This window comes from Podarcis vaucheri (assembly GCF_965113315.1).
Source record: "Podarcis vaucheri genome assembly, chromosome: 2".
NCBI lineage: Eukaryota > Metazoa > Chordata > Lepidosauria > Squamata > Lacertidae > Podarcis > Podarcis vaucheri.
The window spans coordinates 114,396,452-114,405,395 of NC_138760.1; the positions used below are offsets into that span (position 1 = coordinate 114,396,452).

Here is an 8,944-nt window from a genome sequence, read left to right on the forward strand (position 1 = left end):
ATGATACTTTCTTTTTATCTCCCGATGTCACCTCTGTCCCACAGAGTTTTTTCAAACTCCACATTCTTTGATGTAATTAGTCAATTTGCCATTTTGTCCTGGAGATAGATAGATAAGTGCTTAGGTTGATACCAACTAGTGAATGAAGAGAAATTTACTGAATTAATCCATAGTCCATATCAAGAGAGAGAGAAAAGCTTTCTCCGCATTTTAAACTTTATTTAAAAATATGCACTTAAATAGAATTTTGAATTTATTTTGCTAAAACTACAAAAACTACTAAAATGTCAACATTAAAATAAAATGAACATTTATGAAAGATACATGTCCAATTTTTTTATTTTTAGTTTTAAACTTATATCTCAGGTCATTCTAGTCCCAGCAGAGAAAAAGGGAGATTGTTGACAGAAAAGACTTACCTGAAAATGTTTCTATCTTCAAGCAGAATGGTCCCATACATGTCTTCTCCTTCGGTTCGCATGGCTTGCCAGGCCCCTTTGAAGAGCACAGTCTGCATTTCACAGCGTCTGTTGTAATAGACAGCATTTCGTTTGTGAAGGGACCAATCAATATTCAATGTCCAACTAAACTTGCATCTCTGTGTATAGATTAAGAGATGGAAATTGTTTGTGGCAAGCTCCTGTGCCCTGAGACTAGCAACACCTTCCACCTAGACAACTAGACCCTCTTTTCCAAAGATGGCACAATCTGTCCTGCAACTTGCAGTCTTCATGTTTTCATCAGGAGACAGGAGAAAAGCAGCTTCCTTTCACAGGTAAAAGGGAATTGTAAAAGGGATTGTTTCGATTCAGCAGATCCAGTTCTTAAGGTGAAATCCTGTACCTTGGAGCCCATTTCAGGGGAGAGTTCAATTTCCCTTTTGATAATTGTCTGCGTGGTTGCCAAGTCCAGTTGCTGACTGGGCTAATGTAATTTAGGGACTGTGAGCCATGATTTATGTACAGATTTTTATTTGAACACCACCATATATGACGGAGGAGTGGCGGATGTCTGATGCTATCTTACGAGGGTTTTCTGTTCTGCTCCAGGTTTCAATTGTAATAGTACAATGTGCCGAGCAGGCAACTCTCAACCAGCCTGCAGATGAAACACAATGGGTGACTTCTGGCCAGCCCATATTCCCGAATCATTGTGTTAGCAGCTTTCTTTTGTATCTCACTGCTGCTCGCAGCGGAATGAATGATGTGCACAGCCATGTGTTTCTGTTCTCCATGAGTCATAAATAAGTGGTCCTTTGATATTGCATGTATCTTCAACTTTACTCAAAGATGTGGGACATGGAGAGACAGCAGGCTTGCAAGACAGACTCTGAATCCTGGCAATCCCATGAACAGAATTCATATTTCTTGGAGCCAGATAGCATCCAATAGGAGCTGATGCTTTTAATTGGGGAGAGGTGGAAGGTTGGATGGTTAAACAGTTGACTGAGGCCCTTTTATTTTGGAATCTGAGTGCAAAGACTTGGAGAAACATACTAATATGGTACGGTTATGTTAATACTTCCAGATGCTGACTGGGCTCATGTGATTTATGTTTGGGATTCTATTTGAAGACTGCCATATATGATGCAAGAGTGTTGTGCAGAATGGAGGATCTGCTTTGTTGTATTTTTGTCTGTGCTTGCCGGAAGCTGGAGGGAGAGCAGGAGAGGGAGAGGAAGTGCTGCTGAGCACAGACGTCTGTTGCAAAGCATGGAATATGGCCCATACTTTTAAAATAGGCAGGAACAGAAAATATAAGGTACAGGGATTTCTTGTGTGATCAAGATACAAAAATTACACAGGAACCAAAACAGAACACAGACCACAACTTCATTTTTCAACTTTATTGAAGGAAAGCATTGCCGCGTAAGGTACAACAAATATTGCAAGCTATTATTCTCGCGTTTGTTCTGCATGCACAACTAGCAGTAATTTTAACTATTATTATTGATCTCTATCTTGATTGGCCACCTAGAACTCCCTCCAGTCCAAACTACTTAAAAGCCTTGCTTTGTTCCAATTACACGGCAATGGTCAGGAAAGAGAAAAGAGAACATTTGAGCTCTCCAAGCAAGGAGGGGTTGGGAAGAACAGGGATCCATGAGCTCCAGGAAGAGATGAATTAAGAATCTGATGGGCATGACCTAGGAGAGTCTGGATGGAAGTGGCTCCAGCCTCCCCCCTGACCACCCTGACTGTGAGTATCGGTTGGGATGCTCTAACAAGGCAATTAAGGACTGACCTTGAGACATTTGCAGGCAGTCCTGTATCGAGAAGTTTTCAATGTCGGATAGTTTTATGTATTTTTATATTCTCCTGGAAGCTTCCCAGAGTCTACAGGCCCAGGGTGTGCACCCTTCCTCTGCTCAAGTGAGCTACCAATTAAGGAGGCCACACAGTGGAATGAGATCAAATCAGGCCACAACTGTATTGACTACAAATGAAGTGATTTGGCTATAGGCATTGGGTAAGCATTTATTTTCGGTCTGCCTACCGGAAATGACATCAGGGTCAACCCGGCAGTGGGGATTCCCATGACTTACATCAAATAGGGGGATCCCCACAGGGATCCCTACCCCTAGGAACGCTAAGGCCCAAGCCCCTCCCCACATCTGGGCAAATGGACAGAAGCAACTCCATCACATGCCCCTTTAACAGGATACCCTATTTCTGGAGGGGAAGGCCAGGGTACAACCCCCCTCCAACCAAGGCTAAGGCTACCCAACGCCAAAACCACCAAAGTTGTGACGATTGCTACAGGGTTAGGCAAAACCTCCAGATCATAGCCAATTCACCAGGTAGGCAAATTCCTACCCGGCACCAACAATACAGTGACCACCGCAGCCATTGCAAGGTCAATTCAATTTGTAAATGCAAAATGGGTGGGTTGATCCAACAAAGAATGCTAGACATCGGGGGCTGGCGGGGGCTGTTTTAAATCCCCCTGGAGTAGACCTGAGGGAATCCTGATTGTTCCCTCTACACACCAGCCTGCAATTGGCCCATTTGGCAGGCTGATGAAGAGCAGGATTTCAAACCAGGAGTATGAGCCGAAGGGGGTACCTAAAAGGGGGTAAACAGACATCTGGGGCTACACATTTAAGATGAGTGGGGAACAATTTATTATTATTATTGTGTTATGGTTATTGTTATTACTACTATTACTATTACCACTCGGGGTGGGGTTTGTTGCTTTTCTGTGTTTGCTCTGTCATTTGAATTGGAATGGCAGAAGGAAGACCAGACATCCGTCAAAAGCAAAGGATATGAAATGTTCTAATATTATGTTTTTCAAAGGAGAAAGTGAAAGAGAAGGAGAAAGTTTGGCTACCCACCCTTTACCATAAGGTTTCTGGATGGGTTAAAACAATAGAAGAATAGAACAGTAATATCAGTCAAAACACATGTCAGTTTCACAGCATTGTACTTTAAGTTCCTCTCCCCTTTGCGTTCCGCAGAATTTTTTATTCTGAGCTTCGCCACAATATTTGAAGGTCCGCAACTCCTTATTTGGACCTGGCGAGAGAAAGAGAAGTGCATATGTTGATACTAAGTAGTGAGTGGAGTCCATAGTTCATACCAAAAAAGAGACAACTTCACAGCACATTGAAATAAACTCCATTTTAAGCTCCATTGACAAATGCATACCTAAAACTGATTTTTTCCCCCATGCTAAAACTACTAGTGTCAACATTAAAATAAAATTAAGTTAAAACATGCGCAAAATACATGTCCACATAAAACAAACCCTTAAATCTCAGAATTTCCACCACTGTTGTCTAAAATAAATCCTAAATACCTTTCCTTCAGACTGAAAAATAGGCTACTTTCCTTTTTTTAAAATAAAAAAAAATTATTGGTTTTACAAAATTTTTTAAACAATACAAACAAATAAAAGGACATACAAACATGTATAATTTCATAACCTTTTTTTTCATATCCCTCACTTCTCGGACTCCCCCAAACCTCCCCTTCCTACATCCCAATTTCCAAAATTATTTCAGCAAATTCTAAATAATTTTATCAAATATATTTCTTCTTATTCTTTTCTTTAACTTAATCTTATGTCGCTGTAATCTCATTTTCTTTCTCGAAACCTCGACATTTTAGCATTCATCAATTTTATAATAGTTCTTAAGATAGATTTTAAATTTCTTCCAATCTTCTTCCGCCGTCTCTTTCCCCCGATCACGGATTCTGCCAGTCATCTCAGCCAGTGTCGAAAAATAGGCTACTTTCCAAGTGACATGCCAGTTAGTTCCTTGAAGCAGAAACCTTACTTTCCTTGTTCCTAGGCAACATTTCATCTTCTTAGGCAAGGTCCCTCTACGTAATGTGGCTTAATATAAGAATATAGCTGGCATTTAAGACTCTAATGAAGCAGCTCTTCCAGTACTGCTGGAAGACTGTTGCACAGACTGCCTTGCAGTGATATGTCCATGAATCTCCCCAGCTGCAAAATTGAATTCATGTGTTCAAAATGGAGCTGGGGAAAAGCTTTCTAATACTTATTTTCATGGGAAATGCTTGGTATTTTTCATATTGCTGCTGCAACTTTGCACTTGCCAAGCAATGCCCAATATTTGGCAGCTCTGTCAATTTGTCCATTAACCACTCTGTTAAGAGGTGGTACTATTAGAGATTACCGCCCACACACTTCTGCTGCGCTTTTCTGCTTGTGTGGCGGCACCTCGGTAAAACCACTTCTTACTGTTTGTAGCAGAGTTTTCCCCAGAGGCAGAGGACAAGAACAGGAGTCATACTCAAATTCACAGTCAAGAGCTTCTTTATTGCTTGACTGGTTGCACAAACATTTCTGTTACTCTTATGTACAAGCTATTTACATTCCTTCTTTATCTCTCCAGCACAGTATAATTTCAGTCCATTAATTAACAATCTTGACACAGCAAAACTCACAGTATCAGCAGTGCATAGTGTCTTACTTCCCACCTCGTTGTTGGCATGCGTACTGATGGTGTGTGATTTCCTGGTGCAGAAATTGCAACTGCAGCTTCCTCCCTTCATTTGCACCTCCAGCTGACACCAATGAAGCCTAGAGTACCACTACTATACACTAAAGAAAATTCTGGAACCCTCTTTAAAGCTTCCAGGAACTTTTGTCTGTTTCTTAAAGAATGTTTGCCTAACAGTTACTCCTTACATTACCAAGTGAATTCAGTCGCAGTCTCTATAGAGTTGGACGAGCCTGCTGTATAGGGAAGTTTTTAAAATGTTTAATGTTTTATTATGTTTTTATATCTTTTGGAAGCTTCCCAGAGTGGCTGGGGCAACCCCGTAAGATGTGTGGGGTATAAATAATAAAATTGCCATTGTGGAATGGGATATTTCCATTTTCATCAGAGAAATGAAGAGGTTACCAGAGCATAGAATAGGCAAGTCATAGTCACAGAAAAGCCTTCTTACCTTCCAATCTTTCTCTCATTACACAGAATAGCCCCGTACATGTCAAATCATTTGGTTTACACGGCTTGCCAGGACCAGTTGACATGCATTTTCTGCATTTCACAGCATCTGCTGTAGGAGGCACAAAAATTTATTTTATTGTTTCTTCCTGAAAGCATCACCTTCACCCATTGGTCACTAAATCCGGGGCTTCATTAGGAGGTAGACGAGGGGTCTGAAGCCCCAGGAACTGCTACCACTTTCCTCATTTATATAAATTTTCTTTCCTGGATGTACTGCAAAGCATTGTACCAAGTGAGACCCCCTTTTTTTTTTCATTTGTGGAGGAACCAATTGATTTTCAGTCTCCCAACCCATAAAATCCTATAGGCACCCATAGCTGTCAGAATAGATCCTAGAGCAGTAGGATTTCCCCCCCCCCCATCTGACTAAATTTACATCTCTGCAGATGGGGAAACTCTATGCAGATTCATAGCATGCTCCTGTGCCCTTAGTCTAGCAACACATTCCGCCCAGACAAGGGAATCCTCAATTTTCCAAAGATGGTGCTCCCAATCAGCTCTAAACTATTGGGCTCCACTTTTAGACCTGGCAGAAACAGCTGGAATATATGCCCATTGGTCATATTCAGTGCACTCATGACGTTAGTGAAAGGATTTGTGCCTTTGCAACAGACGTTCTCCCTTTCACTCCGCCCAATGCCTGCTTCGTATCATGCCCAAATTTTCCTCCGGCAGTTTGGGGAATGCACTGAATAGATTTAGGGCCTACTCAGGAGGAGGAGGGAAGTCCCATTGTGAAGGCACAAATGGCAGAACGTATTTAATGTTACATGAGACATTTTCTCTCCAACCATACACATATAAAAGGTAAAGGACTCCTGAACAGTGAAGTTGATTCAAAGGTGATGATGGGGTACGGTGCTCTTCTCGCTTTCTGGCATTTGTCCACAGACAGATTTCAGGGTCATGTGGCCAGCATGACTAAACCACTTCTGTGGCAATGGAACACCGTGACAGAAGCCAGAGCGCATGGAAATGCCATTATCCTTCCCATCACTAATGTATCTATTAATCTACTTGCACTGGCATGCTTTTGAACTGCTAAGTTGGCAGGAGTTGGGACCGAGCAACGTGAGCTCACCCTGTCATGGGGATTTGAACCGCCAACCTTTCGATTGGCAAACCCAAGAGGCTCAGTGGTTTAGACCACAACACTACCCGCATCCTATAGATATACCAGATGTTGGGCAGCCTGATTCACTCCTACATACATACATACATACAGAGCTGCCTTCCAGCATTTCAAGCAAACGGTCCATTTTGCCCCATTATTGTACCGACTCTCTTCTCCTTAAATTTTTCGACTGGAGATGCTAAGGGATTAACCTGGGGCTTTCTGCATGAAAAGCATGCACAATAACACTGAATTACCGCCTTACCGACGTGGGGATCCAGGGCACAGTCCTTCAATGGCTGCGCTCGTTTCTCTCTGGTCGGGGACAGAGGGTGGCGCTTGGGGGGGAATTGTCATCGCGCCACTCCTTGGTGTGTGGAGTACCTCAGGGCGCGATACTCTCCCCGATGCTTTTCAACATCTTTATGCGCCCCCTTGCCCAGCTTGTTCGGAGTTTTGGGCTGGGTTGTCATCAGTATGCCGATGACACCCAACTCTATCTGTTGATGGATGGCCATCCTGACTCGGCCCCAGACACACTGACCAGATGTTTGGAAGCTGTGGCTGGATGGTTACGTGGGAGCCGGTTGAAGCTAAATCCTTCGAAGACAGAGGTCCTGTGGCTGGGACGGGGCGATATGGGATTGGGGGGGCAACTCCCATCTCTTGCGGGGGCGCAATTAGTGCCAGCACCGTCCGTTAAGAGTTTGGGTGTAATCTTCGACACCTCCCTTTCCATGGAGGCGCAGATTGCAGCTATAACAAAGGCGGCATTTTTCCATCTCCGCCAAGCTAAGCAGTTGGCTCCTTACCTCTCTCGCCCTGACCTAGCCACTGTGATCCACGCGACGGTCACCTCCAGACTGGATTATTGTAACTCGCTCTACGTGGGGCTGCCCTTGAGACTGACCCAGAAACTCCAGCGGGTGCAGAATGCTGCAGCGAGACTCCTTACGAGGTCTTCGCTGCGAGATCACATTCACCCGGTGCTATACCAGCTGCACTGGCTCCCGGTGGAGTACAGGATCAGGTTTAAGGTGCTGGTTTTAACCTTTAAAGCCCTATATGGCCTAGGACCCTCGTACCTACGGGACCGCCTCTCCTGGTATGCCCCACAGAGAAACCTACGGTCTTCAAATAAAAACATCTTGAAGGTCCCAGGCCACAGAGAAGTTAGGCTGGCCTCAACTAGAGCCAGGGCTTTTTCGGCTGTGGCTCCGATCTGGTGGAACACTCTGTCACAAGAGACCAGGGCCCTGCGGGACTTGACATCCTTCCGCAGGGCCTGCAAGACAGAGCTGTTCCACCAGGCCTTTGGCCAGGGCACAGCCTGACTCCCTCCCTCGGCAATCTTCGCAGAGCTCTGGCCCAATGGCTGCTAGTGGCTTGAATTAATTAATTTTTATAATGAATGATTTTAGAATGTTGTTTATGTTGTACCTTTGTACTGTTTTATTGTTGTTAGCCGCCCTGAGCCCGGCTTCGGCTGGGGAGGGCGGGATATAAATAAAATTTATTATTATTATTATTATTATTATTGCAGACCTATGGCAGAAGGCATTTCCCCCCTACCACCCCAAAGTATATCTCTCCTGCTACTAATAGAGTCAACCTATGTAAAACAGTAGCTTCTTCTTCTTTTACCTCTTCTGGGATGGGGACCATACTTACCTCCAGTCCTGAAGCAAAGAAGAAAGCAGAATGTAAGTAGCCAGACCTGAAGCAGACGTGGCCTTCGATTACCAAGAAACAAGCTCTGCTCCATTGGAATGCCTTTTGTATAGAGAGACAGCTTTGGAAGGATAGCAGCTGAGAAACCACAGGTTTCCAGGCCAGGCAGGAACACGCTGTTCAGTCTGAGGAGCCGGGTTCAAGATATCCATTATATACGGCTGGGAGGAACCCTCTTGGCTTCTTGCCTCATCCTGGTGGCCTTGAAAGGTCCAAGGAGCCTCTGGCAATATGCTTGGGTCACTCGGATGGGCAGCAGAGAGTGAAGGCGATGGTTGTCTTGGGTCCTTTCAGGCATAGAGTACTGATTGTTAGGACAACCCAAATGGGCTGAGAAATCAGCTGCATACTGTACAGAATGTCGCGGACCGTGGCAGATGCCTGATGCTATCTTACGAGGGTTTTCTGTTCACCTCCAGGTTTCAGTTGTAATAGTAAGATGTGCCGAGCAGGCAACTCTCAACCAGCCTGCAGATGAAACACAATGGGTGACTTCTGGCCAGCCCATATTCCCGAATCATTGTGTTAGCAGCTTTCTTTTGTATCTCACTGCTGCTCGCAGCGGAATGAATGATGTGCACAGCCATGTGTTTCTGTTCTCCATGAGTCAT

At 44.1% G+C, this 8,944-nt stretch overlaps 1 long non-coding RNA gene across 1 annotated transcript; it reads right to left on the reverse strand.

Moving 5' to 3' along the window:
- Positions 1-3,181: 3,181 nt before the first annotated feature.
- On the reverse strand, positions 3,182-8,888 carry LOC309525370. Its single transcript, XR_014216190.1, has 3 exons — positions 8,274-8,888; positions 5,427-5,537; positions 3,182-3,518 (listed from the first exon to the last, which is right to left on the reverse strand). It is a non-coding gene; the product is annotated as an uncharacterized lncRNA (long non-coding RNA).
- Between the last annotated feature and the right edge of the window lie 56 nt (positions 8,889-8,944).